Source organism: Macaca fascicularis, chromosome 3 (genome assembly GCF_037993035.2).
Source record: "Macaca fascicularis isolate 582-1 chromosome 3, T2T-MFA8v1.1".
NCBI classification, from domain to species: Eukaryota; Metazoa; Chordata; class Mammalia; order Primates; family Cercopithecidae; genus Macaca; species Macaca fascicularis.
Window position 1 is genome coordinate 151,198,726 of NC_088377.1, and position 27,939 is coordinate 151,226,664.

A 27,939-nucleotide genomic window follows, 5' to 3' on the forward strand; every position below is an offset into this window, starting at 1 on the left:
TTGTCCTGACTTTCCACACACCAGAACAATTCTTTAATGAATTATTGTATGACCAACCTAATAAAAATGATGCAAACAATCACACTAACCAGTCTTCTCCTATAAACAGAGTCTTAAAGTTTGCTCCTACTCCAAGTGCTGTTCAGAATTTAATGGTTGAAGGACTGGAATGTGTAGTTTATCGGGAGATCTATGTCACATATTTCTGCTGTTGGTAGAATCTAATAGAGTAAGAGTATAGAACTTTGTGGAATTCTCTGGAAAGCTGCCACATAATTAGCTTACTATTACCCATGTAATTGTGCCAAAGGAATCTTCAGGACCAGACTCTTGGGATGTGGAGAATGCAAAAGAATTATTTAATGTTCAGGATCAGCATGATCTCCTTACTCTGAGAAGGATCCAAACACAGCTAACCCTTCATCTGAAACTGAATTATTATCCAGCATTGGTCCTCACGCTCACCGTTCCTATCAGTTCATGCTGCCAGAGGCTGTTGTCATTGTCTGTTCATCAAAGCATAAAGATATGGCATCTCCAGGCTTACCAATTCTGGCACTTCTGGGCTTTCTGCTTGTATCAAGAAGGGCTTCCATCCAACCACCAAGGAGCCCAGGCTGTTTAGTTTATGTAAACATGTGTTGGCACAAAACATAAAAATAATTGTGCTAGATCTGAGGTGATATGTTTCTAATATTAGCACCATCAACATCAGACAGCTGCCTATGGGCATGTGATTGCCTGATTTCCTTAAGACGTTTCCAGAAATGACTGATATTTTGTACATTTTTAGATGAGAAAGTTTTATATTTATGGCACTTGCACATTTAGAAATTTTCTTTTTGGACTGGTCTGTCTCAAGAGTGTTAAATTAATACCAATTAATGAATTCAAATACTACGGACAGATCTAGTGTACTATATATAACAACAACAACAAAAAGAAAGAAAGTGGGGCATGGAGGAAGGAAAGAAGGGGAAGACAGAGGGAGGGAGAAAGAAAGGGTAAGGGGAAAGAAGCCAGAAAGAAAAGGAGAAAGAACTTCACAAATAAGAATGTCAATTCGACTGAGTACAGAATTTCAACAAAACAAAAGTATTATAAAAGAATCGAGAAGAATAACTGAAAATGTATGATGTTCTACCAAAGCAAACTCTTATTCACGGAAGAGGTAGAAATAAAGACATTTTCAGATAACTAAAATTCAGAGAGGTTATTGCTAATCTGAATAAAGGACCTTCTACAGAGAATTCCTGAAGAAGAAGGAAATACAGTGAAGAAAGATAACTGAATTGGAATGAAATGACAAACAACCTGAAATATACATGAATAAATATGTATTTATATTTAATATAAACATATATGTATATATTTAATATAAATATATGTATATACATATTTATATTTAATATACATAAATAATATAAACAAACATTGAACAGTATAAAATAATATATCTAATTTGGTGAGAAATGTGAAAATTAAATATTTAAATAATATACAATGGGGTAGGTGTTAATCAGAATCAATTATTAGACTAGAAACACTATGTACTACTTCCAAATCAGAAATAAAAAAAGGATTAAAACCTCTGTTAATCTAAAGTAATATACTGAAAATCAGAAAAGGACAAATAAAAATAACCAGGGGAAATAAAAATCAGATATATGTTATAAAATTATGCCAAATACATAGTGCACATGACACAATTAGGTTAATTAAAATCATCTATTAAATGGCAGTATGTATCAGAGTGTATTTGTTTAAAAACACATGTTTTTACAGATATATACCTAGAACACAATGGGAAGGAGATGTTGAAAGTTTTGAAGAATATATACTGCGTATATAAAAACCAAACTAAAACTTGGTTGGTTCTATTAATATCAAACAAAATTTTCTGTCACCTTAAATATTAATAAATATAATAAAAGACCACTAAATTATGGAACACTCTGACAATGGGGCACCATATAGCAGCAGAAATAAATTAATCAGAGCTAGAAGTTGAATAACAATATACATGGCCAAAGGATTAACATAATTATACCATTTATATGAATGTATAAAACAGTAAAAATAAATTTTTAATTTTACCAAGATAATTAGGGTATCTTGAAATAAATGTTTAATGTGTTATACTGGGGAGCATTGATAGTAGTTTTAATGATTTCTTTACCTGGGTGGGTACCCAGGTAATTGTTACACTCTTCTCTATGCCTTTTGTATATCAATTACAGATCAGGGGAGCAATTTAATAATTTAAAGAAACTGATTCATTAGTATTTGGGGTTTCTTTGGCTTATAGAAGACTTTTTCTGGGAATGATAATATTACTGGCTTTATATGATGAAAAAATAAATCATTACCATCATCATAGGATTGATTTGGAAACAGCGTTTTACCCCCTCCACCACAGCTGGCTGAACCTTGTCTAATTGGTAAATTCCAGGATGTACTGCTGTCCTTTTGAAGAAGTCACATCATTTATTTTCTGCAGACATTAATTTTATTTCCAGTTTTTCTTCTCTAGGTAATTGGAGTATCTTGCAGTCTGGCCCATTATTCATCTGGGGTTTATAAATCCTTCTACAGCTTGCACCACCTTTCTAAGTTTGAACCTACTTTCGACGGTATATATCCTCCCTTCCCCCACAACTCTGAAAATATGTAGCTGAAAGAGAGCCAAAATCTTTCTCTCTCAAACTATAAGTCCCAGTTTTATCTGCATAGTTAAAAGCACAGAGTTTCCGGTAGCATAGAAATTATAAAAACAGTACATTTTGTATATGTGTATACATATAAATACATATATGGATATTTACATATATGCATACATGTATATGTAAAAGTATATGCAAAAACACACATTTTTGTATCCTGTATATAGTATATATTATATATAACATGTATGCATATACATTTATATATAACATATTTTACAGTCATGACCTAAGCTTTGTTTTGTTTTAGATTTTATATCCCCTTGGTGGTGATATTATAGTCTGAGTTTGGGGTCCTAGAAAATATATTTCCTTCCTCTCAAGTTTCTTCTGCCCCAGCTCAGCATCCTTTGAAGATGTTTATCTCAACATCACAATGAATAATGACTATTGTAGACATATCTGTGTGTGTTTGTCTATGGGCATGTGTTTCCTTGTTCTTCTTGGCTTTTTTTCATATTAATTAGATTATTTCCTATGGGGAACCTACTGGTGTGCCAATTTGTTCGGCCCATGTCCTGGCATGATAGCCTAGTGGCAACATGTAAGGCCCTGGGCTGAGTAAGCAAGCAGAGATAAGTAAGCGTGGCTACACAGATAGATCCGGGCAATGCCCTATGTTCCAAGTTCATCTAACCCAGCTGTGCCCTAGGGCTTTCCAATTATTTGAGTTTGTAGTTCCCCCCTAAGCTACTTACAATGGGTTTCTCTCACTTGCTATCAAAATCTCCAGAATAACACTAGTATTTTTTTTGTTTTATTTCTGAACTTTTAATTAAAGTATATATCATACATACAAAAACAATCGAACATCACAAGTATTCTGTTTGGTAAGTTTTCACAGAGTAACATTCCCAATAAGTATCACCCAGATTGAGAAACAGAAGACTCCCAGCATCCCTCAAACCTCCCTATTCTCCTTCTAGCCATTGCCCTTTCTAGTAGTAACTACAATGCCCTTTTAAAAAAATATTGTATTATAAAAAATTTTCTACATATAGGAATTTTGAAAAACTTTCACCGTGGGCACTTAAATAACCACCACCTAGATTCTACAATTAACATTTTACTATAGGCACTTTATCACATAAGTAGCTATCTATTTATGTTTCTATTCATCCTTTAATCCACCTTACTTTTTTGATGGATTCAAAGTAAGCTGCTGACATCAGGACGTTTCCTTTCAAGTTCTTCATCATGCATATTTTTAAGTAGACTGCATATCTTCTTTTTAGGAAAAACACACCATGAAATGCACAGTCTACTCTAGCCAACCCTAGAAGCTCCTCCATATCGAACATGTTTCTGTTCTGTTTTCATTCATGGTGTTTGAATGGGTTGTCTAAAATTAAAAACATAGAGGGATGGGATGCTGGCTACATTTTTTGCTAGGTCATCTAAGCATTTAATGTTGCTATTATATGTAATGATCATACTCTCATTTTTTCCTCTTTGAGTAATTCAGAATATGTCAAGAATATTTATATTCATCATTTCCCAATGAGGTTTAACTGTGTTAGGTATCCAACAGACCTGGGCTTAACAGTTTTAGGCAGTTCTCTATAGAAAATTCTCTCTGAGTATCTAATATCAAATTCGCAGGAGAGGACCAAAATGCTCAGTGATCAGTCATCATTCTTCTCATGGCTCTTTTTACTGTTATTGTCAATTTACTCCAAAGATGACCAGGAAAGCAACAGGTTTTTTGAGAAATTCAAAATACAGTCCTTAGTTCTTGGTATAATATATTTAAAGGAGTCAGAAAATCCGTATTCCAAACATTAAATCAGCCTTTGATTTATTGGGTGAATTACTAACTTCAAATTATTCAAGTGTTTATTCTCACTTCAACTTTTGAATAGGTGCAATATGTTTATAACAAGAAGGTTTTGTGTTGATAAACGCAGCACTTCGAACCAAGAAATAACCTATTTCACTTAGGTCATCACTAGGATTGTATCAGATGTTTATATGCCAACACAGATATTCACATCTCAGGCTCAAATGCTTTTCTGGGTGAAGATGCTACTGAAGGTAGAGGTGCTGTGCTTTTATGTTCTAATAGATCTGGCAGGATTCTTAGAGTATGAAATATGAGTACAACTTTGAGTGCATATTGTGCCATTGAATCTGTGTTCTGGGCACACCACTGGTGCCTCCCTCATCACTTCTTTGATTCCCATGACACCCTCTGTCTCTACCCTACGTGGTTGCTTGAGTTTCCAGTATTGAACCTCTTCAAGCCCTGTGATGTGTGTTTGCTATGCCACGCTGCAGAATATGCTTATTTATTTCTGTTTGTGTTTTTGTTTTGCTTATAAACAGTTCTTATTCAAAATAATGTTCTTAATGCTACTGTGCTCAGTACTTAGGGGCTAAAGTGAGACTTCATCAAAAAACTTGGGTATGAAGATAAACAGTTTTCATGTGAGGAATAAACTGTGAAATTTACTTAAAACTAAAAGGGCCAGGACAATTCAAAGTTATGAATAGACATTTTAAAGAACAGAAAATAGACATTTTAAAGAACAGAAAATTTTAATCATAATATTTTTAAATTCATTCTTCAATTCATTCAGCTACTCAGTCTTCCATTTATCAACCAAGAAATATTAATTCAGCACCTTCTATGTGTTCAGTAGTTGCTGACAGTGCTGAGAGTACTGAGAGTACAAAAGTGAAAATGATGCAAAGTCCTTGTCTTCATGGAGCCCACAGAGAAAGAGAGAAGCACTGGTATGTAAGGCCCAAGAAGAGAATGCATGTGGTATATTTATGGAGGTTATCAAAAAGCAATGTAATGACAGCATTTTAAGCAATGGAAAATGGAAGGAGATAAAGACAGCAATGGAGAAAGGATTAAACTCTTTCTAGGCCTTATAGGCATAGTGAGCATTTTGATTTGAATATTAAGTATTATAGGAAGCCATTGGGGCAATTTAATCAGAGGAATAGCAAGTTGACCAAGATATTCTTTTTTTTTTTTCTTTTTTTTTGAGATGGAGTCTCGCTCTGTTGCCCAGGCTGGAGTGCAGTGGCGCGATCTGGACTCACTGCAAGCTCCGCCTCCCGGGTTCACGCCATTCTCCTGCCTCAACCTCCTGAGCAGCTGAGACTACAGGCGCCCGCCACCTTGCCCGGCTAATTTTTTTTTTTTGTATTTTTTAGTAGAGACGTGGTTTCACTGTGTTAGCCAGGATGGTCTCGATCTCCTGACCTCGTGATCCGCCCGTCTCGGCCTCCCAAAGTGCTGGGATTACAGGCTTGAGCCACCGCGCCCGGCCCAAGATATTCTTAATGTTGCCTTCAGCTTGTCTAAACTTTAGACAGGTTTCTTTCTGCCTTTAGACCTCTGTCCTCCTTTTTCTTTGAGCATTTACTTTCAAAATCCTGTAATTGTAAATTCTCTCCCTCCCCCATTTGAGTTGTAAATATTTTTTTTTTCTTTTTAAAATATATTTAGGGGTTTACAAGTGCACGTTTCTTACATGCTTATGTTGCATAGTGCTGAAGTCCGGGCTTTTAGTGTACCCATCACCCTATTTTAAAAGCCTCTTGTCTGTATCACAACCCAGGAAAGCAATTCCGTAGGACCTAGGAACCATCCCTTTGAAATGCAATTGAGAAGGATATTGCCCCTACCTCTCAGACTCTGTGGGAGAGTAAGAGCTTAACTGTAGCAAGGTCCTCAGTCCAAGTTATAAAACTACCTCCTGCCATGAAGATATGATAATATTTACTTTCTGTTTAGATAAAGTCAATTAGTAAACACAGATGATTTAAGATCTCCCACCCCAACTCTTAAAAACTCTCCAACTCTTTGTCTTAGTGGAATTGAACCCAGACTGAGTTCTGATGTCTTTCTCCTATTGTAGCAGTCACCTTAAATAAAGCCTGCCTTGCCTGTTTAACTTTGTACAGTGTAATTTTTGCTTTGACAGAATAAATGCCCAATTGTGATAGTGAATGCTGAGGAGACAGCCGTTGATGCTATGGGAAATTGTAATAGAAAGATTGCACCTGGTCCAGGTGGTCAAGGTGAAAGTTCTCACAGGAAGCTAGATGTGAAAGGAGTGTGGTAATTAAGTACAGGTGAGTGTGAGGGTGTGGAGGGAGTGTTCCCTGCAGAATGTAAAGGCCCTGTGATAAAACAGAACACCGCCATGAAAGAAAAGGAGAAGTCCACTGAGGCTGGAGTCAGGAGAAGCAAGGTAAGTGGGAGCATCCATTAGGGGCCAGCCCATGCAAAATGTTACAAGCTGTACTAAATATCTGATTTATCCCAAAGCAAATGAAGAAATGTTTGGGCAGGGAAAAGGCAGGACTTGAGATGGTTCCATTTATCTTTGGGTAAAATTAAAATACTCTAGTAGCAGTGTGGGAACTGAATAGAGGGATAAATTATCTGTGAGGATTCAGTTAGCAAGCCAGTGTGATAATTTAGGTAAGAGAAGATGATAGCTTGATTTGGATACAATAGCCATGAAAGGAATGAACAGACTTCAGAAATGTATGAGTCAAGCAGACAACTTTGGGATAAATTAGATGGAAGAAACGAGAGAGGAGGAGCAACCGATAACCTCAGATTTGCATTGAACATAAATAGAGCTACTCACTAAGAAAGAGAATATGTAACAGTTTTGGGCAGGAGGAAATGCTGAGGTGGAGAAGGTAAAACACATCCCTCCTTACTGCATGTGATAAGTTCCAAGAACCCCGCTGGATGACTGGAACCATAATTACTAAGGAACCTGATTGTCATAAGTTGGAACACATTTCTGTTCACATCCTCCACCCAGAAATTTAAAGAAGTCTTTTCCATCTTAACTCAGCACTCACTTACCACGCACTATAGCTATAACTATTGCAGTTTGAAATGTGACAGCAAAAACTAGCTTGCATTTCTTTTTCCTTGTTCATAATTTTATAGACAAAGGGTTATTCTTAACAGATCTTAGCAGCTTCAGCATACAATTATTTTTTATTTCCTTGTTAACTAGAGAAACTTTTCACTTAAAAGAAGCACTTTATGGCTTCTCTTCTGCATTTCCAAGTTGGCAGCATCACTACCCTTGCACTTCAGGACCATAATTAAGTAAAATAAGGGTGATTTGAGCACAAGCATTGCAATGCTGAGGTGACAGTCCATCTGATAACCAATAGGGGTACTAAGTGACTAACCAGCAGGCGGAAAGCATGGATACATTGGACAAAGGGATGATTCACAGCCCTGGTGAGAAAAGCAGGATGGTGGTGCACAGTTTAAAACTTGTGAGTTTAGTTCTGGAATTTTCTGGTTAATATTGTAGGACCCTAGTTGACCATGGGTATTTGAAACTGTGGAAAGCAAAACTACAGATGAGGTAGGAATAGTGTATGTAGAAAGAAAGACTGCAGCAGTAAAAAGGGCATCCGTGAGTCCTAAGCACAAGAAGAGAAGAATCAGAAAGGCATGTGTGGAACAACTTTGCAGTAACAGTCTATGGTCACGGCTGCTTGGCAGGAAAAGCCATATGGTAAAACCAAATGAAACAAACAAACAAAAAACCCGAAAGGCAGAGTATGTTAGTCTTTCATTTGTTCAACAAAAATGTTTATTAAGTACCAACTGATACCATACTTACTCTCTTTTTGTTCACAGTTTTGATTTGTATGTAGTTTTTCTAGAGAAAAAAATAGCCCTGGCTATAGGACATGAGTTTGCAGGAGTCATTTGCACTTACATTTTCATTACAACATAATTAATTTGCATTCTAGTTTCACTTATCAGTATTCTCAGCTTAGAAAATGTGAGTTTACCCCAGATATATGGAGCCACTCTGCATAGGCTAATAGCCTACTGAGCTCTCGGAGCCTGAAAGACTTAGATTAGTAAACACTCAGAGCTTTTTAATCACTTGAAAATTTATAGAAAATCCTTCCTCTTGGCCAGATTCACAAAATGTTCACATACATATTAAGTGTAATGTCTTGAATGGAAAGCCACATCAACCGAGAAATATAAAACTGTGGTGTCGCTATAAATAGTCTCAAGGAAGCATTTTTGGACCATTCCATACTTGAGTTATTTTTTAAGTGTGAGGCCTAGTTCACCCATCCCATGAATACCATTTAACATTATTCGAATTAACATTCACCCTTTCAGATCTCATACCTACTAACATTTAACAACCTTGTTGATTGGTTAATTTATCTTCCGCTAATGTTCCCAGCATGCAGACTTGACAGACTATTACCTTACTTGTTAATGTATTATTTGGTGTTTTAAAGTCAGATGTGATTTGACATAGCATGACCTATAACTAAGTAAACAATTTAAAAGCCATATGCCAACTCACTACTCTATTGACTTTCAGTTAGTACCTAGTGACATGTAAAAGGAATTTTTAAAAAATAGCCACTGTACCATACTGAGACATGATGTCGTGTAAAGAAATTAGGAAATATTTCCAAATAAGGCAAAACATAGATTGAGTCAGTTCTTTGTATATCTCTGTAAATCTCCCTTGGTTTCTTATACTGCACAGTTATTACTAAGGTTTGGGCAAAATGTTTGTAAAGTAGTTATAAATAGCCTTAAAAGGGCCTCAGTAAACACATGAGAATTAATAATAAGATTATTATTACTGATTACCCTTGTCATTTTTAGCAATAGCACCTTCTGAAGTCTTTTTCAAAAAAATAATCATTTATATGATATTTGGGGCAGATTCAGGTATGGTAAGGCCTTAAGCTTATACAACTGTGGGTGTTTCCTTGCTTAAAAAAAATTAAAATTGCAAAAGAGAGATTAGGTGCATAGTCTTGGAGGAGGCTCATTCTAACTAGGGAGGCCTAAAGCTTAAGCTGCCTTAGCTTCACAGTAAATAAACCTCTAACAAAAGTGGAGTATAGTTTATAATCTAGAAAATCTGTACCTTAACAGCAATTAATTTTTTCCCTCAGGAGCAACATAGAACTGTTGTCCAAGGATGTTCATCCCTCCAGAGATGTCCATACTCCTTCCCATATGCTTTTATTTAAATTTGGAAAATGACAAGAAAATAGAGCACATTTGTCACCTAAAGTACCCCTGCCACATATAAAGATATGCCTCCATATGCATTCTGGGACTTTGGAGATAGATACTCATAAAGGGTGGAAAGAAATTGGAGCTAAATAAATAAATAAATAGATAAATAAGTAAATAATAATGAGAATTTGAAGTTTACCTCTGGACAAGTGTTTAGTTTGAGGGAACAGCTTCAAGTTTCAATTCAATTCAATTTAACAAACATTACTTACTTTGAAACAAATAAACCCAACCACGATCTGGGAAAGATTCGCACAGAAAGTGACTTGATTTTGCCATTAGAAAGTGACTTGAAGCCATCTAATTCATTTTTCTCTGTCTATCATCATTGCCCAAATGAGGCTTTCTCATCCTCTTGGAGGGATGTCTGTTTAACAGCCTCAAAGTGGTCTGATATGCATCATGATAGAGGATCTTTCTTTTTATTTCTTATTTTTAGTTTTACTTTTTGAAACAGAGTCTCACTCTGTTGACCAGGCTGGAGTGCAGTGGCGTGATTTCAGCTCACTGCAACCTGTGCCTCCTGGGTTCAAGCGATTCTCCTGACTCAGCCTCCCGAGTAGTTGGGACTACAGGCGCATGCCACCAAGTCCAGCGAACTTTTTTCTATTTTTAGTAGAGACGGGGTTTCACCATGTTAACCAGGATGATCTTGATCTCCTGACCTGGTGATCCACCTGCCTCGGCCTCCCAAAGTGCTGAGATTACAGGTGTGAGCCACTATGCCCAGCCAGATCTTTCTTTTTTTGTATATTGAGGATCTACAGCTCAAAACTGTGAAATATAGGCATATTGAAATGATAATAAAATATCTAAAGAATTTAAAAAAAAAAAAAGAAAGAAAAGAAGACAATCCATGAAATGGAGGCTCTGTCCGTATATAAGATTAAGATTGAAGTGCAGATGTTCACACTCCTTCAACTCATATATGGCAGACAGAATTTAAACCCAGAGCATGGGCTTTAAACTCTATCTTTCAGTGCAGCTCTGCATCTTCCCTGATTACTTGTCTGCTCCTCTCTCACCCACTGAATATAAATTGTTATGATTTCTTAAATGTATATTGCACAAGGTTTTTAGAAAATTATAGTTTGTATGTTAAAATCTTTTTGGAGACACATCTCATTCATATGCAAGGAACTGATTCTATAATGTATATGTGAAAAGCAATCTCATTATTTAAAGTCATGTCATGCAAATTAAAAACCATATATTGAAATTGTTCTTTTTGCAAAAAAGGTAAATTATCTGCAAAGTGTTGTGTGAACTGCCCTCCCATAGGAAAAAGTTGACTATAGAAAAAAAAATAAGACTTATGAAACATATTTTATCATTTAAATAGTTTAAAGATTATGTTGTCACCCTTCACTGATTTAAATGTGACTTTCAATACTTGATCCTTGTGACATATTAGTACATGACCTAATTTATTAGAATATTTGCAAAGTTATAATCTTAATATTTATGTTTATCTAATGCAATTTTTCATGAGAAAATGAACCAAAGTTCACTATTATGTTCTAGTTAGATTCATGATGTGAAATCTTTAATTAGCTTTTACTGTAGCACTATTCTCCTTTCCTTTTTTCTTTTTCATCCAATCATCTCTTTAACTGATATTTTAATTCTACAAAGAAGGAAGGTCTTATTCTTTATTTGACTGTGGACGAAAAGAATCCCTTACTAGAAGTAGGAGAAAATTTTCAAGTCTTTGCTTTGGAAATAGGAGTCATCGGGAGAAGGGGGGAGATGTACCAATGAAGAGCAAAACCTGTTATGTGGAATATTGTATTGAATTTTTAAGATTCCTGGAGGAACTAAGAAATGACCTTGAGTACTGGGCACACCCAAGAACAACAGAGAAGAGACATTTTCTAATGAATCAAAGGTCTCCCTAAAAGGAAGCCTACAGGGAACCAGCAAATAGGCAAGTGGAAAAACAGAAGAGAGGCAGCAGGCTACTGTCATCAAACCAGACACTATGAAGAATTGCCTTTGCTTTGGTAACCGTCTCCATGGGAATACAGCTCAAGAATGTACAATCAATTTTGTTTTTCTCCACAAAGTTTGGAAGAGCAGGAAAATGGATGATGGAGGAAATCATGTAAGTAATGTTAATAAGTTTTGTGGTAGCTGTTTCTGAGAAATACAAAATTCTCCTACAAGAAAAAATTCTAATTAAACCTGAACATGCTTATGGACAAAGGAATTCAAAAACTCTCCACATTCAGATGAAATGATTTTAAAAGACTCTGTTCTTTGCCTTCCTAAGGCACTTGCAGAACTCAAATGCTGTTATGGATATGTTTCAATTTACTAATCCAGCCATAAGAGCTCACTGGTGGATTTCAATGCAAGAGCGATAGTCCAGACAATCAGTATGGAAGTGTTTTTGTTTGTTTATTTGTTTGTTTGTTTCCTGAGATGGAGTCTCACTCTGTAGCCCAGGCTGGAGTGCCGGGTGCGATCCTGGCTCACTGCAAGCTGCACCTCCTGGGTCACGCCATTCTCCTGTCTTAGCCTCCCAAGTAGCTGAGACTGCAGGCGCTTGCCACCACACCCGGCTAATTTTTTTGTATTTTTAGTAGAGACGGGGTTTCACCATGTTATCCAGGATGGTTTCGATCTCCTGACCTCGTGATCCGCTTGCCTCGGCCTCTCAAAGTGCTGGGAGTACAAGCGTGAGCCACTGCGCCTGGCCGGAAGTGTTTTTTCGTTTTTGTTTTTTGTTTTGTGTTTTTAGAATGAATTACCCAGTGGAATACCCAAAGCCTCATTATGTTTATTAAATTTTCTGCTTATTCTAGCAGTTAAGAAGCTTTTTATTCTGAGTCATAAATGTGGTATAGTAAAAGCTCATTATTTTGGATTTCAATTTTTAAAAATAATTTTTAAAGGGGTTATACAGCATTTCATTTACAGTATCAATAAAGAAAAATTTAGTAAGCAAATAAATAGTAAAATAGGTTGCTAGGGGGCCTTCTTAAAATAGTTCATGAGAAAGAAATTTTCAGTCACTCTCAAATAATTTGTCATTGCCCACCTTCTTGCAAAGGCAATCATATGATAATGAAAAATTATCCTTAATTTTCATTTTAAAAATTCTCCAAGAATTTTTAAATTCTACCAAAGAAGATTTGGGGCCAGCATTATCCTGATACCAAAACCTAGCAGAGACACAACAAAAAAAGAAAATTTCAGGCCAATATCTCTGATGAACATCGATGCAAAAATCCTCAGTAAAATAATGGCAAACAGAATCCAGCAACGCATCAAAAAGCTTATCCACCACCATCAAGTCCACTTCATCCCTGGGATCCAAGGCTAGTTCAATACACACAATCAACATAATCTGTCACATAAACAGAACCAATGATAAAAACCACATGATTATCTCAATAGATACAGAAAAGGCCTTTGATAAAATTAAACACCCCTTCATGCCAAAAACTCTCAATAAACTAGGTATTGATGGAACGTATCTCAAAATAATAAGAGCTACTTATGATAAACTCACAAGCAATATCATACTGAATGGGCAAAAACTGGAAGCATTCCCTTTGAAAACCAGCACAAGACAAGGATGCCCTCTCTCACCACTCCTTTTCAACACAGTATTGGAAGTTCTGGCCAGGGCAATCAGGAAAGAAAAAGAAATAAAGTGTATTCAAATAGGAAGAGAGGAAATCAAATTGTCTCTGTTTGCAGATGACATGATTGTGCATTTAGAAAACCCCACTGTCTCAGCACAAAATCTCCTTAAGCTGATAAGCAACTTCAGCAAAGTCTCAGGATTCAAAATCAATGTACAAAAATCACAAGCATTTCTATACATCAATAATAGACAGAGAGCCTAATCATGAGTGAACTCCCATTCACAATTGCTACAAAAATAATAAAATACCTAGGAATACAACTTACAAGGGATGTGGAGGACCAATTCAAGGAGAATTACAAACCACTGCTTAAGGAAATGAGAGAAGACACAAACAAATGGAAAAATATTCCATGCTCATGGATAGGAAAAATCAATATTGTGAAAATGACCATACTGCCCAAAGTAATTTATAGATTCAATGCTATCCCCATCAAGCTACCATTGACTTTCTTCACAGAATAAGAAAAAGCTACTTTAAATTTCATATGCAACCAAAAAAGAAAAAAAAACTAAAACAAAACCATGTAGCCAAGACAATCCTAAGCAAAAAGAACAAAGCTGGAGGCATCATGCTATCTGGCTTCAAACTACACTACAGGGCTACTGTAACCAAAACAGCATGGTACTGGTATTTGATTTCAGATTCTTCATTTACAATAAATGTGAATACTGTAACATTCAGCTGTTAAAAACATCCAATTGGTTTTTTTTTTCCAAAAATGCCACTATAACATGTTTTCTTTGCTTGTTTGTGTGTTCATTTAAAAAAAAAAAAAAAAAAAAAAAAAAAAAACCGTAACCAGCCTCCACTTACAATTCTTGTTTTTCGTTTAGTTCAGCATACTTTCCCTGACCTTTTTTTCTTCTAATACTGCCCTAGAGAAGACTGTTAGTTTTGACCTCTCTTAACCCTTTCTTGGCCTCTTTGTGTCTTTTATCCTGGTGGTTGCCATTATTCCCTGGTGGTGTTTGGGGATAAGACATTTTTTAATCTCCATTTCTCGCCAAAACCTAATCTCCATTTCTCGCCAAAACCGGTAACTCACTTCCCAAAGCCTGTCCTTGCTGCTAGGTGAACATGGGTAAAAACCCAAGTCCCCCAATGCATGAACAAGGTTACTATTTACTTCACTTAATCAATTCTATATGTTAACTAGGTTAAAAAATTAGAAGCTTTCAAAATATTCTGATTGATATTTTCAAGTATCAAGGTACTCAAAAACCATGGAACTCATGGTTTTGGTTAGGTAATCCTTGAAATCAGCACCAAATTTCTATGGATGTGATGGTCTGTTTTGCTAAAAACATGGCAAAAACTTGTTGCTTTTTGTAAGTGGAGAAACTATTTTCACAAATTCTTCCAATAATTCTTCCCCCCATCATTCACTTTGCATGGATTGTCAGGCGTTTGCTACTTGTGAAAGTTTTAAGAAATAGAACACTGAACTGAGCCAGGCAGAATTTTATTGTTTTCCTTCAAATTCATACCAATCTATAACTTCAGTATTACAATTAACAGATTTCATAAGCTGACAAGATAATACTTAGTAAAGGAGATGAGTGTCCACCTAACAATATGCATTTTGAAGTCATTTTCAAGCATCAAATTTTAGCAATGTAAAACCACCAGTGTCTTAACTTCTCTAAGTGGTCTTTCATCTGTAAAATGCAGGTAACACATTTTATTTCACATAACTGTTCTCAGGAAAGTGCATATCACAGTACTTGGAATAGAAATGTTTAACGTACGTTGCTTGTATTCTCTTCTTTCTCTTTAACATGCATAGGCATGTGCATAGACACACACACACACACACACACAGACACACAGGAGCAGAAAAGTGTTTCTGTATTTACTTAAAGATGTTAAATGTAGATTTAGTGCCTTTTCTTATATCGATTCATTTTAATATGCACTAAGGAGAATTTTACTGTGCTTTCCATGAATTTTGAAGGAAAAATACATACACTTATATTGCTATTTTGCTGATATATTCTTAATGTCAAAAGAGTTTTCATTTTAATCCGTGTTTAAAAATATGATTGTGTTTATGTAACCACAGCACCTCACTGTGTGCAGGTATAGTAGTGTGGCTATGTGAGGGCAGACATCATTTCTCTCACACTCCAAGACAGTGTATCTATTTGTATCTTTTTGAGGAACTGAACACACCTCACACTGTGAATACTTAATACCCGTGAGGGCAGAGACTTTGTCTTGACACACTGATTGGCTTAATTAATTTATCTTGAGTTCATATTGTTAATTTTTATTTTAAGAATAACACATAATAGGTTCTTAAGAATTATTTATAAAGGTGAAAGGAATATAGGACTGAATGAAGAAAGCAAAATGCCCTATATCTAATAGAGTATATGCAATTTTGACAATTAGGAATATATTATCACTTAATGAATGGCTCTTAGTGTTTAAGGATTTTCAAGCCTGATCGGGGCTTATGACATTTATGGGCATGATGCACACATGCACACACATGCACAGGCACATGAGTGTATACATACACACACACACACACACACACACGCCACTTCACTGTCTCACTAACCCACTGCTAACTTGAGGGTATAGGTATTTATGATTTACTTTAAGTCCATTCAGCTAACTTGTTTACTTTTTGTATTGATTGTTACATCTCCGCCTTGCCATAATGTTGACACTTGTGCAGCGCTGGCAAAATCAGAGCAGATGAGTAGGCTGGACTTCAATTTTCTGGTGATTAACTTTCCTCTGTGCAGTTTGAGTTGAGGTAGACTTTTTTCACTGGTCAGAGAATTGCAAGCTGTTAAAATTGTCACCATTGTTTAGTTTTTATCTCATCTACCATTTTTTTGGCAATTCAATAAATATATTATTATCATTAATAATAGCATCAGCATATGGAGACTTTGGAAATCAAAGTCCTGCAGAGCTTGTGGCTGATCAGACCTTGAGGTCACATAAGCAGCTGAATCTGAAAATCATTATTTTCTCGTTTCCTGTATAAAGGATTAGAGGCCCATAGGTCCTCTTAGAGTTTTTATCCCTCTAGTAGACCTCTGAAAGTTTACAAGTCTAAATAGCAACTCAGGTGCATTTTCCCAGAATGATTCCTGGTATTTCTGGGCCTTTGCTGTTTCTATGCTACCCTCCACTCCTTAGATCCAGCCTGGTCCAGCAGTGCTTAGCCCCGTTAGCCACTGGATCACTGCAGGTGTTTCTTGTAGTTCTCCAATCTCATGCCATTGGGCCACCTCTTCTCTTGGGCTTTCTCTTCTCACTTCTCCTTTGTCTTTTTTGTCTTCCCCTAATGCTGATTTATTGGCCATCAGTGCTATGTAGCTACTGCAATTTTTGCCTTTGCTGCTGAACACCCAAGTCACCCTCTTCCAAATAATTTTTCAAGATATTTTAATAAAATGAAAAAGAAAACTTTTCTTATAAGACAAATGCTGTGCCCAGCTCCAAAAATTAAAATTTTACCTGAAGTCTTTTAAAATATATATATTTCTATAATGAAACATGAGTTTATATTAAGTATCCTTGTGAGGAAAAGATTTACAATTTGTTTTTCCTCAAAAAGCCAACCTCTCATTGCCCATCATCAGTTATTGAATAAATTACTCAGAAATCCAAACAGGAAAATATTTCCCTTCTATCTTTCCATTTACTTGTGTCTTACCATATAATTCTATGTCAGGATAATATTAACATATGTTGTAAAGAGTACAGCTTAGAGACTGCCTTCTCAGAATAGAACCAGCAACCAATCAGAATGAATGCGGGCCACAGGTGAGCTTTGAGATAGCTCCACTGATGAGTGATGATTTCATATAAGTCCTCTTCTTAGTCAACTTTTAAAGTTTTCTATTATTCCACACATTTGTTAAAATCAAAATGACCTCACATAACTTTTTTTAGTTGCCATTTCCTATAAGATGATTCTCTATTACATTCTTCTACCTGGTTGTGTGTGTGTTGTGTTTAATCTATACACTCCAGATATCTTCTTAACCATTCAAATACCTGAATTTTTAAGATTTATTTACTTCATCTTCAGATTGAGTGTCCTCTCTGTTTTTCCAATATGTGGTTTTTCTTGCTGTTTTCAAATTTTTCTTTATACTTTTAAGATTTAATGAGTTATTATGCAGAATGTATACCATGAAATTTTATTAAATAATGGGGGGCTTATATAACCAAAATTACACAGCCAAATGGCAATTCCTTTTGGTCATTAATAGGGTTAATGTGATGGCCAGTGTTAATGGATCAGGTGAATTTGACAAGATGTCTTTCTTTCTCTTTAATGACGTAAAGGCTATTTTACTTTAAGAGCATTATATTTTGTATTCAAAACATTGTGGGTGTTGTTTGTTTTCTCTTAGCATTCTTGTTGGAGAACTCATGGGCCAGATTTTTATTATCTTATTTTCTCTTGTAGATTGTCTTTTCAAAAATAAGTTATTTTAGGATATGTGTTGTATTCTTTTCTAAATTACTAATTCAAACATCATCTTCTAATGGCTGCTTTATTATTTATTTTGTGATAATTCATAGTGTATTTAAGTGACTGTTGTTCTTTCCACCTTCCCTCTAATTGTTTCTATTTTCCTGCCTCAATTCTGGAATCAACAATTTTTTAAGGGCCCTCATTCTATTTTGTAAGAAATGACATTTAGAAACTGATATTTGCAGACTGTGTGCTCATTGCTACTATGGTGCTTTGGGTTCTAGGCAGATTCAGAAGACAGCTGGAAGGTATATACATCTATTAGTCTGTCTACCATCATCATCATCATCTCTTAAAACCATAAACCATGAACTCATACTGATCTCTCCAATCCCAATTCAACACCCCAAAGTTGATTCAGGACAATTCCTTTTTAATATTAGTAACTCCCTTCACCAGTAAAGAGAAACCTGGCTCCTATCATCCTCAATATATTCAATTCATTTGCTTTTACAAATTATACATAAAATGTACTTTCAAAAGTATTAACCCATACCATTAAGGAAATACATATTCTGCTTAGAGTTCAGTACTTGTTTACATTGTTCTCACTTTTAGATTGAGTATATATACTTAAAATTAGTGATTTCAAAAATTATTTTGTCTTTTTTTTCCCCTCCCATTTCACTATGGTTACATTATCAATTTAAAATCTGTTCAGGTCCGCATGTTTTTGTTTGTATTTCATTCTGGATTATTTGGAGGGTGAAGAGATTATTTATTTCCTCATCTTGTTGATTTTCTTATCTTCTTTAAAGTATGTAAACTGTCCCATGGTTCCCAACATAAAATCTATAAAAAAGGTACATGATAAAACTTGCCACTCTACCACCAATCGATTGCATCCCATTCACATCACTCTTGTCCTTAATTAACCATACTATTTTCTGGTTTATTCATTCTATTTCTTTTTACATTAGATAAGTGGATACATGAGTATGTTCTTATTTCCTCCTTTTATTTCTTACACAAAAGTAGGCATATATAAAGTTTTTTATTTTAAAAAATATTTAGCAGTATAACCTGTGTATTTTTATACAGTATATTATTTAGCAGTATATTCCTTACCATTTCATAGAGCTCTTCCTCAGTCTTTTCCATAGCTTCACAGGACTCTGTTGCATCTTTTGTAATTCAGTTCATCTCCCGAGTATGAGCTTTTAGGTCATTCCTATTTTGCAAATATAAATAAGCTGTAATAAATTATCTAGTGCAAATGTACTTTTATAGTCAAGGTGAATCTTCAGAGTAAATCTCTAGACAAGATATTTCTGGATCAAAAGATATGTCAAATTCCCTTCCATAAATGGACCATGTTGTATTGTTACCAGTAACATGTAAAAGGTTCCCTTTCCTCCATAGCTTTACTAGCAGAGCATATATTCAATTTTGTTTTTCTTTTATTTTCTTTTTGCTTTTTTTCAATCATGGTGGGAAAACTCTGGAACTCAGCATGATTTTATTTGTATTCATCTTATTCTGAGTGAAGGTGAATATAGTTTCATATGTTTAAGGGCAATGTTAATAACTTTTTCTTACAATTTCAGGATAATGTCATTTGTCCACTGTTTTTTCCTATAGGACATCTGTGCGTTTCCATTCAATTTTTAAATCTTCACAAACACACCCAGAAATAACATTGTATCACCTCTTTGGCATCTCTAAACCCAGTTAGGTTGACACATAAAATTAACCATCACACTTATTTCTTATATCACTTCAATTTTCTAAATTCTTATAGCATTAGTACATATTAATACCCAATCTAATGACACTGGAAACTAAAAGTATATTTATACACATTCAATTCAAGCTAATAAACATACTTCAAATAGAAAATTGGTGAGGAACATATCAAAAAGTCTAAAGAATATAGAAGGAAATGTATCTGGGGAATTTACCCTACACTAGTAACAATCTAGAAATATATTTTATAGCACATCTATATAATTACACTTCACAGCTATTTCATTTCTGGCCAATGTTCAGGTAATAAAAGATGTTTTGCTTTTTATGGGTCCAGAGACCCATTTTCAAAATGGAATCGACTCTTTCAAATGAAGAGTTCTTTTAAAATGAAGTAGCAGAAAAGTGTAAAAATTTGGAACACAGGAAACAAACTCATAAAGTCTTATTTTATTTAGAAATCTTTACACATTATTTTCAATGTCTCTTTCTTTCCTCCAAATAAAAGAAAATACTTTACAATACTCAATTTGAGGCAATGTACTAAGTGGCCAAGTGTCACAGACAATACTCTACGTCATAAACAAAAGTGCACAGTAATTGTCCTTGGAAGTTGGAAAATGCCTCATAACAAAGCAAAATTCATTATCCCTTCCACAGTCTTGATAATGTGAATGTGTTTCAATTGTGTTTAAAGCATAAGTAAAGTACAGTTCTGCAGGGTTAACATCCTTAAGTTTGCCTAAATGATTTAGGAAATAAAACAGCTTGAGTTTAATTAAGCAATTTGTTTGAATTACACGATGTAATGTAACAGGTTTTTTTTTTTAATTTTTAGCTAATAGTTTGTTTTTATACGATAGAAAAACAAGTCTTAGTAAAAAACAAAAAATACAAGGAGTAAGATAAAAGCAAAAATAAAAAATGAAGAATAAAGGATGATATTATCAGATATATATGATGTATTATTCAGATATCATACATATGTAGTTTCCTTTTTCAATTATTTAAGGATGCACAATAGTTTAATCCTATTGATGCAATCCTAACTCCTACTAATATTATATTTTCCCTTTTTTAATATCTCACATAATTATTCATGTTTTCCAGTCTTCAAATCTAGTAAGTCCACTATTAAGGTTAAAAAAATAACTGAAGATAATCATATTAACTCAACATATGCAGGCAAGTACTTGAAAGTGTCTCTACCAAGGCTTGGTAAATGAATATTTCCTCACTTTCCTGATGGGAGGAAGTCCTTGTCAATAAGCTTCAAACAATGTGATGCTGTTTGAGAAGACTGGTCATTAATATATGCTATAGTTAGTATATTACATCTCATTCATATAGAGCCACTAAAATGATAGTGCAAGAACTATAAAAATAACCATTGATGTTACAGTTGTCATAGACTGTGCTTCAGATCATTGGCTTGATGGCATTTTGAAAAGACCTAAGTTATCTGGTGAGAAAAATTTCATTGAGGTCTCATTTTCTATAATAATTTGGTACAGAGTTACTGAGTTCATTTTTGCCCTCTGTCTTCAATCACCTCCCTTTCTCTCTGTGTGTTCTGTTCTTTAGCAGAGTACTAGAGACCCCAAAAGATAAGTCACAGGGATTGCAGAGGGAAACTTTTGTCTGATGGTAGACTTTTGATTGAATTTAGAAATGAAATATTAATTAAAATGTTGAGAAATTTTTCTCTTTACATTGACATTGAAATATTAAAAACAATTTATTCTGAAGCTACTAGGAATCACATGACATTGTATTACAGGTGGTGCCTTTTATAAATTATTAAATTTTGTTTTAGTTCTTGTATTATACAGTAAAGTACAAGAGATATCATGACTCAGTGAGATAGCTGGCTCCCTCTGTGAGGGGCTCATTAGATAAGTTAACATACCATGTAACCCATAGAATGGCTTTTGCATGTATTCCTCTGTGAACCAATTAGACCTTCTTTTTTATAAAATGTGTGAATACGGAATGTGATAACTCACAGTGAATTATTATGCATTGTATTCCATATTCTGTTGGCCTCAGGCAAACTAGGTGATTTCAAACTGTTTTTTTTTTTTTTTTTTTTTTTCTCTCTACACTAATGCGAAAATAATGATACTTCATATGGGTATTGTTGAGGTTTAGTTAAAATTTATGTAGAGTTTTATATCCAAGCCTATACAATTATTCATGGGAGTCCTGATTGTTTCTATTACTGATATGTTATTCCAATAGGTAAAGAGAATTGAGAGATCATAGTTCACACACGAAACTGTGTTGTTAGGGAAAACAATTTTGAACCTGAAATTAGAAGTCTGAATTTGAATCTTTGTGGCCTTGGGCAAGCCATGAAATCCCCATAAGCATGTTTTGACACTTACCTGCAACTTCGATTTTTCTTTTATAAAGCTGATAAAATAATATAAACTTCACAGGTTTTCTGTAAATTAAAACTGTGGCAGTGTTTGTGAATTAAATATTTTGAGGAGCTATTAAGAGGTTGGAACAATGGGAGCTCTAAAAGTGAAGAATATGAAGGAGTCCAATCCAAGAGAGGATGGTATAATGAGTTGGCAGGGATGCATCTAAATGCTCTCAAGAGAATTTATTCTATAATCAATAATCTCATTCACAAGAAAATGATAAAGGTTGAGAGTGTACGCTGCTGTCATGACCTACGGACACTGCCTAAATCCTTGCAACTCGAAGTGCAGTCCTTGGACCAACATCCTCAGCAATAACTGGAGGCTCGTTAGAAGTGCCGAATCTAAGGCCCCATCCCAGACATACTGAGTCAGAACCTGCATTCTAACAAGATGCCCAAGAGACTCATATATACAATAAAGTTTTAGGAGGGCAAGACTTGACCACATGATGTAGCCTGGGAATATCTGCTCTTGATAAAGCCATTTGAAATTAATAATATCCAAATACATGCAGGAGGATTGGGGCAATGTGACCTGGGAGTGTTTTCGAATTTTATATCCCGTCTTATGTCCTTAGATTATCCTATTAAATCTCCCTAAGCACAAGCCCGTCTACCGACCCCTATACGTAGTGACAAGTGCATCTGGATAATAGTAACTTTTAGGATTTCGATTATTTGCTAAAACAGGGATCTTATATGAGACTTATAACTGGTCCTATTACCTTTAACAAAACAAACAAACAAACAAACAAAAAAAACTCTTCTGGCCGGGCGCGGTGGCTCACGCCTGTAATCCCAGCACTTTGGGAGGCCGAGGCGGGCGGATCAAGAGGTCAGGAGATCGAGACCATCCTGGCTAACACAGTGAAACTCTGTCTCTACTAAAAATACAAAAAATTATCCGGGCGAGGTGGCGGGCGCCTGTAGTCCCAGCTACTCAGAGGCTGAGGCAGGAGAATGGCGTAAACCCGGGAGGCGGAGCTTGCAGTGAGCTGAGATCGCGCCACTGCACTCCAGCCTGGGGGACAGAGCGAGACTCCGTCTCAAAAATAAATAAATAAATAAATAAATAAATAAATAAATAAATAAAATAAATAAAAATATTCTTCTACAAAAAGGATAGGCACCTCCTTCATTGCTTTACAATTACCGAGAAAAGTCATTTAAAGAGCCCAGAGAGTGGCATTGAATTGGAGATCGCTAGTCAACTAGGGCATATTTTCAGAGCATGAGAGGCTTATAAAATACATATTCCAAGACCCCAAACTCTCAAAGATTGATTCTCCAGGAATCTACATTTTAACAATGGACTACACTTTGTCCTTTACAGATAAGTTCCCCATGCCCAGCTTTATTCAAACCTGTAACTTTGTCTATTGATTGAATAGATTGTTCAATGAACATCCTCTTTCAATCTTTATCAGAAATTGACCTCACTATACGGACTACTGTTTAGGGCAGTGTCTCTCACTGAGGTCCACTTATATCAGAAATACCTGGTGCATTTGCTAAATTTCAGCTTCCTACGCCATACCCAAGAAACCAGAATCCCTGGATGCATTTTGCATTATTTCTATTTCCCCAGGAATATCTAATACATAGCCAAGTTTGGAACTATTTCTCTAGGTTATTAGTTCTTAACTCTAGTTCATATAAGAATAACTTAAAGACCTTTTCAAGTATATTCTTACTGGACCGCAAACCCAATCCTTCTGATTTATTTGGCCTAAGCAGTGGGAATGGGCCGTCATCTGTATTAAATATTCTAACCTGTGTTCTGGCTAATATAGCCTGCAATTGGTGGTCAAAAAATTAGCTTCCTTTCATGAAAAATATTCAGGTCAATATTGGTTCTCTGCTACCCCGGGTAACAGCACATTCTATACCTGAAACCCTTTTCTGATGTTTCCAACTCCCCCACCCCTTTGCAGGCCAAATAAATTCTAAAATAATTTAGTAATGGCAAACCAGTGAAGAAATGTCCATCTTCAAATTAGAAAAAAATAATTCCCAAGTAGAGTCATTCTTACAACCTTGCTTTTGGATTCATTATCCTTAGCCACTTTTCCTGGGCTTCATAGGACTGTTAATTGAATTTTATTTTGGAGATATGGAACATATTCCAAGCAGAGGAAAATGCAGTCTTCAGCAAAAATGTCATAAGTCACTTCTTTTCATTCATAAAGGTCATGGATAATAGTAGGAAGATGTGAGATTCTTATTCTGTTTTCCTCCTTGTCATTTTGGCAATCATATAATGTAGCTTCTTTGTCAAAAGAAAACAAGTAGAATTTGTCATTATAATTAGACATTATAATTAGTACATTTTGTTGGTTAACTCTTATATTAAAAATCTGTATATAAATTACAAAGACTGTAAATAAAGCTAAGACCCTACCAGAGGTTGACACTAAACGAAACTCTGTAGTTTATGTTTTTATAAGTTAAAAAGGAAATTGGCTCCTACGTTTTCAAATACAAGCTTTAGTATATTGTGTTGGTTTATAAAGAAGATGTTAATTTACTTAGCCCCAATAATTTTAAATAATGTATCAGCCAACAGGGATCTTAAAAATACTATAGCATTCATTTACCTGTTTACTTGTGAGAAAACAAATTTCCTACCCTTTTTACCCTTTGTAGTTAGAGGCGTATTCAAATTAGAATTCAAATGTCTTGAATTCTAGTCAGTATTCTTCCCACCCCAATACCTCACTTTGTCTTTGAAAGGATAAATGGAATGAAGTATAGGAATTTGAACACCGAGATTCCTACTATGAAATTAGGGTTTTTAAAGGTATGATTGATTTTTAAGGTGCAAAAGATCACTAATGGATGAGCATTTAAACATGTAAATTGGATGTAATAATACTTTTTATTGAAGACTTAAAAAGGCCTGTGCTTTCAATGTTAATCGTTTTCAAACATCTACTAATAGGTAGGCCAATTAATTTGGAATAGTTAGCAGCATCATTTGAATAATGTGGAAGTTGGATATGCTTTTAATTTTTTTATTTTTTGCCTTTTTCATTCTGAGAAATTATCTAAGTGGTAGTTTGCATCTAGTAACTTTTTCTTGCCACATTTTTTTAGTGCAGTATGTAAACAGAACATAATTTGAAGATAAGTTCAACTTATAAAATGAAGCCTATGGCCCATGCTGTACAGCAAGCTTAGTTAGAGGGCAAAGGGATAGGGGCTCGGCAAATTACTTAAGCTTTTTTGTCCTCATTTCCGATTTTACAAAATAGGGCTTATAATAGCTAGTCCATTATGTGTGTTGTTGGGTTTTCATTAGCCTAAAAGCCCCAAAAGAGGATGAAGCACACAAGAGGTTAGGTTTTCGGGACATGTTCGATTTCCCCTATCGTCTCCTCCCATTCCTTTTTAAACAGATAATTTGGGTAATGTTTCAATATTTACATTTTTTAAATCCCTTTCAAATTGTCAAGGGCAATGTTGTGGGTAATTGCTTGTGAAATGTTTTCTGAAGAAAAAAAAAGAAAGCATCTTGACTAGTCTGGGCAGGGAAGAATTAAATGGTCATAAATGTAAAATAATTTGACTACAGGATGAGGTAGTTATATTTTATTCCATAAACAATGTTATCAATAATAATCGTTTAATCCTGACATTCTATATTTAAATACATAAAACTTTATTTGAAATAAATAAAAAACTAAGGAAGCGTTAAGTGCTGTCTCGTGGACGTTGTGATATATTGGACAAGAGAACTGAGAATCTGATTCAGAATACCGGATGTGAAAGGTGGGATAATATTATTGACGTATGTGGCCCAAATGTCATCAAAGCAGATCAAAACTCAAAAAGGTGGGAATGTATTCAGAAACATAGTTACTCTAAAGCCAATTTATTACACTGTAAAAAATAAAAATAATTGCCTCATTGATCTTAGCAGATTATTGGTCTACCTTTGCAACAGTTGCAGGTTTAACACTTTTTGTTGTTGTTAGTTGTGAGGAACGCATTTAGCTAATGAGTAAACCTAGCAGCCTGCCCAGCAGAATGAAATGCCACATAACGTTTTTTGCTCTATATGCATTATTTCATATGCAACAGAGGTTGTAATTTTACAATAAAACAAAAATAATATTTTCTATTTTAAAAAGCACACCCAAAAGAAATATAACTGGCATTGATTCTGAGAGTAAAATAAAACCAAGAACTCTAAAAAATTTAGCCAGTAAAAAATTTAACTCTAAAAAATTCATGTCTAATGGCAAGTGTTCACTAATTTTGAGATTTGCAACCACAGCCCTTGTTTATGTCAAAAGTATAATATTGGAGAAAGTATGACGGAGGTTGTTACAATGGCCAAAGTACCCTTCCCTTCTCCTTTGAGAACATCAGAAAAGGGAGACATAACAGGGCAGTAACTCAAGCCTGTGGGCTGGAGAAGACATTGTGACTGACACTGTACAAATTCGGCTAAAGTAACAGAGCTTTGTATGTTTGTAGGAACATAGTTCCCAGACAACGTATGAGCAATTAGTTCCTAGATAATTTTGGTTACATTACAAGTCAAATGTAGTCCCTTTATTTTGCTTTGAAATGAAGTTTTAAGTGCTCTGTCTTGGGAAACCAGACATATGCTAACTTTACAAATAACAAGCCTCTTTTTTATGTTGCTTCACATTTGATTGAACTGAATTAGATAGAACTATTTTTTAAATTAATTTAATCCAGGTGAACTTACCCTGAGATTGAGTTTAACTGTGATCTGGATGTGGGAAAAATGAGGAGAGAAAATGCATTTTTTGAATCCACATTCACGCAAATTTCTATTTGACGATAGCCACATAGATGATCAGTTGTCTTCCGGGATTATATCTGGAAGATCTTGTTCAATAAAAGTAGCTACCAGAAAGCTTCCCTTCTGTATTATGAGTTGGAAACATTTTTCCTTATGTTATGATAAGCAAGAATGGCCAAGAATAAAAGATACCTCCTAAGTCTCAGTGTGTGCCTGTGTCTGTGTGTGCTACACACACACATACATAAAGGAACACACACAGATTTTTAAGAAAAAATGGAATGATTTCCCGGCTATTGACCCTATCATAAATTTTAGTTATGGCTGATTGTAATGATCAGTGAAATATTTCCAAATGCTAAGGTTCTTTTAAGATGAAAGGTATTTATTTATTTTTAACTTGTGTATTATTCATGGAGTACAAGTGCAATTTCGCTACATTGATATATTGCATTTTGATGAAGCCAGGGCCTTCAGTATATTCATCACTGGAACAACATATATTGTACCCACCAAGCAACCTCTCATTATCCACCCTCCCAACCCCCAACTTCTCCAAGTCCCCATTGTCTGTGAATCCGCACTCTACTTCCATGTGTACTTATTATTTAGCTCCTACTTATTAGTGAGAACATGTATTTATCTTTCTGTGTCTGAGTTGTTTCACTTAAGATAATGGCTCCCAGTTCCATCCATGTTGCTGCAAAATACATGATTTTTTTTATTTTTATGGTTGAATAGTATTCCATTGTGTATAGATAGCATATTTTCCTTATCCAATTCTCCTTTAATGGATGCTTAAGTCGATTCCATGTTTTTGAGATTGTGAACAGTGCTGTGATACACACAAGGGGAGGTAACTATTTGATATCAAGATTTCTTTTCCATTGGGTAGATACCCAGTAGTGGGATTGCCAGATCATATAGTAGCTCTATTTTTAGTTATTTGAGAAATCTCCATACTGTTTTCCAGAGAGTTTACATTCTCACCGACAGTGTGTAAGTTCCCTTTCCTCTGTATCCTCTCTAACATCTGTTATTTTTGGTCTTCTTAATAATAGCCATGCAGAGGATTTTTTAT

At 35.0% G+C, this 27,939-nt stretch overlaps 1 long non-coding RNA gene across 1 annotated transcript in view; it reads right to left on the reverse strand.

Annotated features, from left to right (window-relative positions):
• LOC102135648 (uncharacterized) overlaps positions 1-27,939 on the reverse strand; it is an 87,351-nt gene that overhangs the window by 27,104 nt on the left and 32,308 nt on the right. Inside the window, exon 2 of the long non-coding RNA XR_001489651.3 lies at positions 19,033-19,135. This is a non-coding gene — a long non-coding RNA (uncharacterized lncRNA). The remainder of the gene's footprint in view (positions 1-19,032; positions 19,136-27,939) is intronic.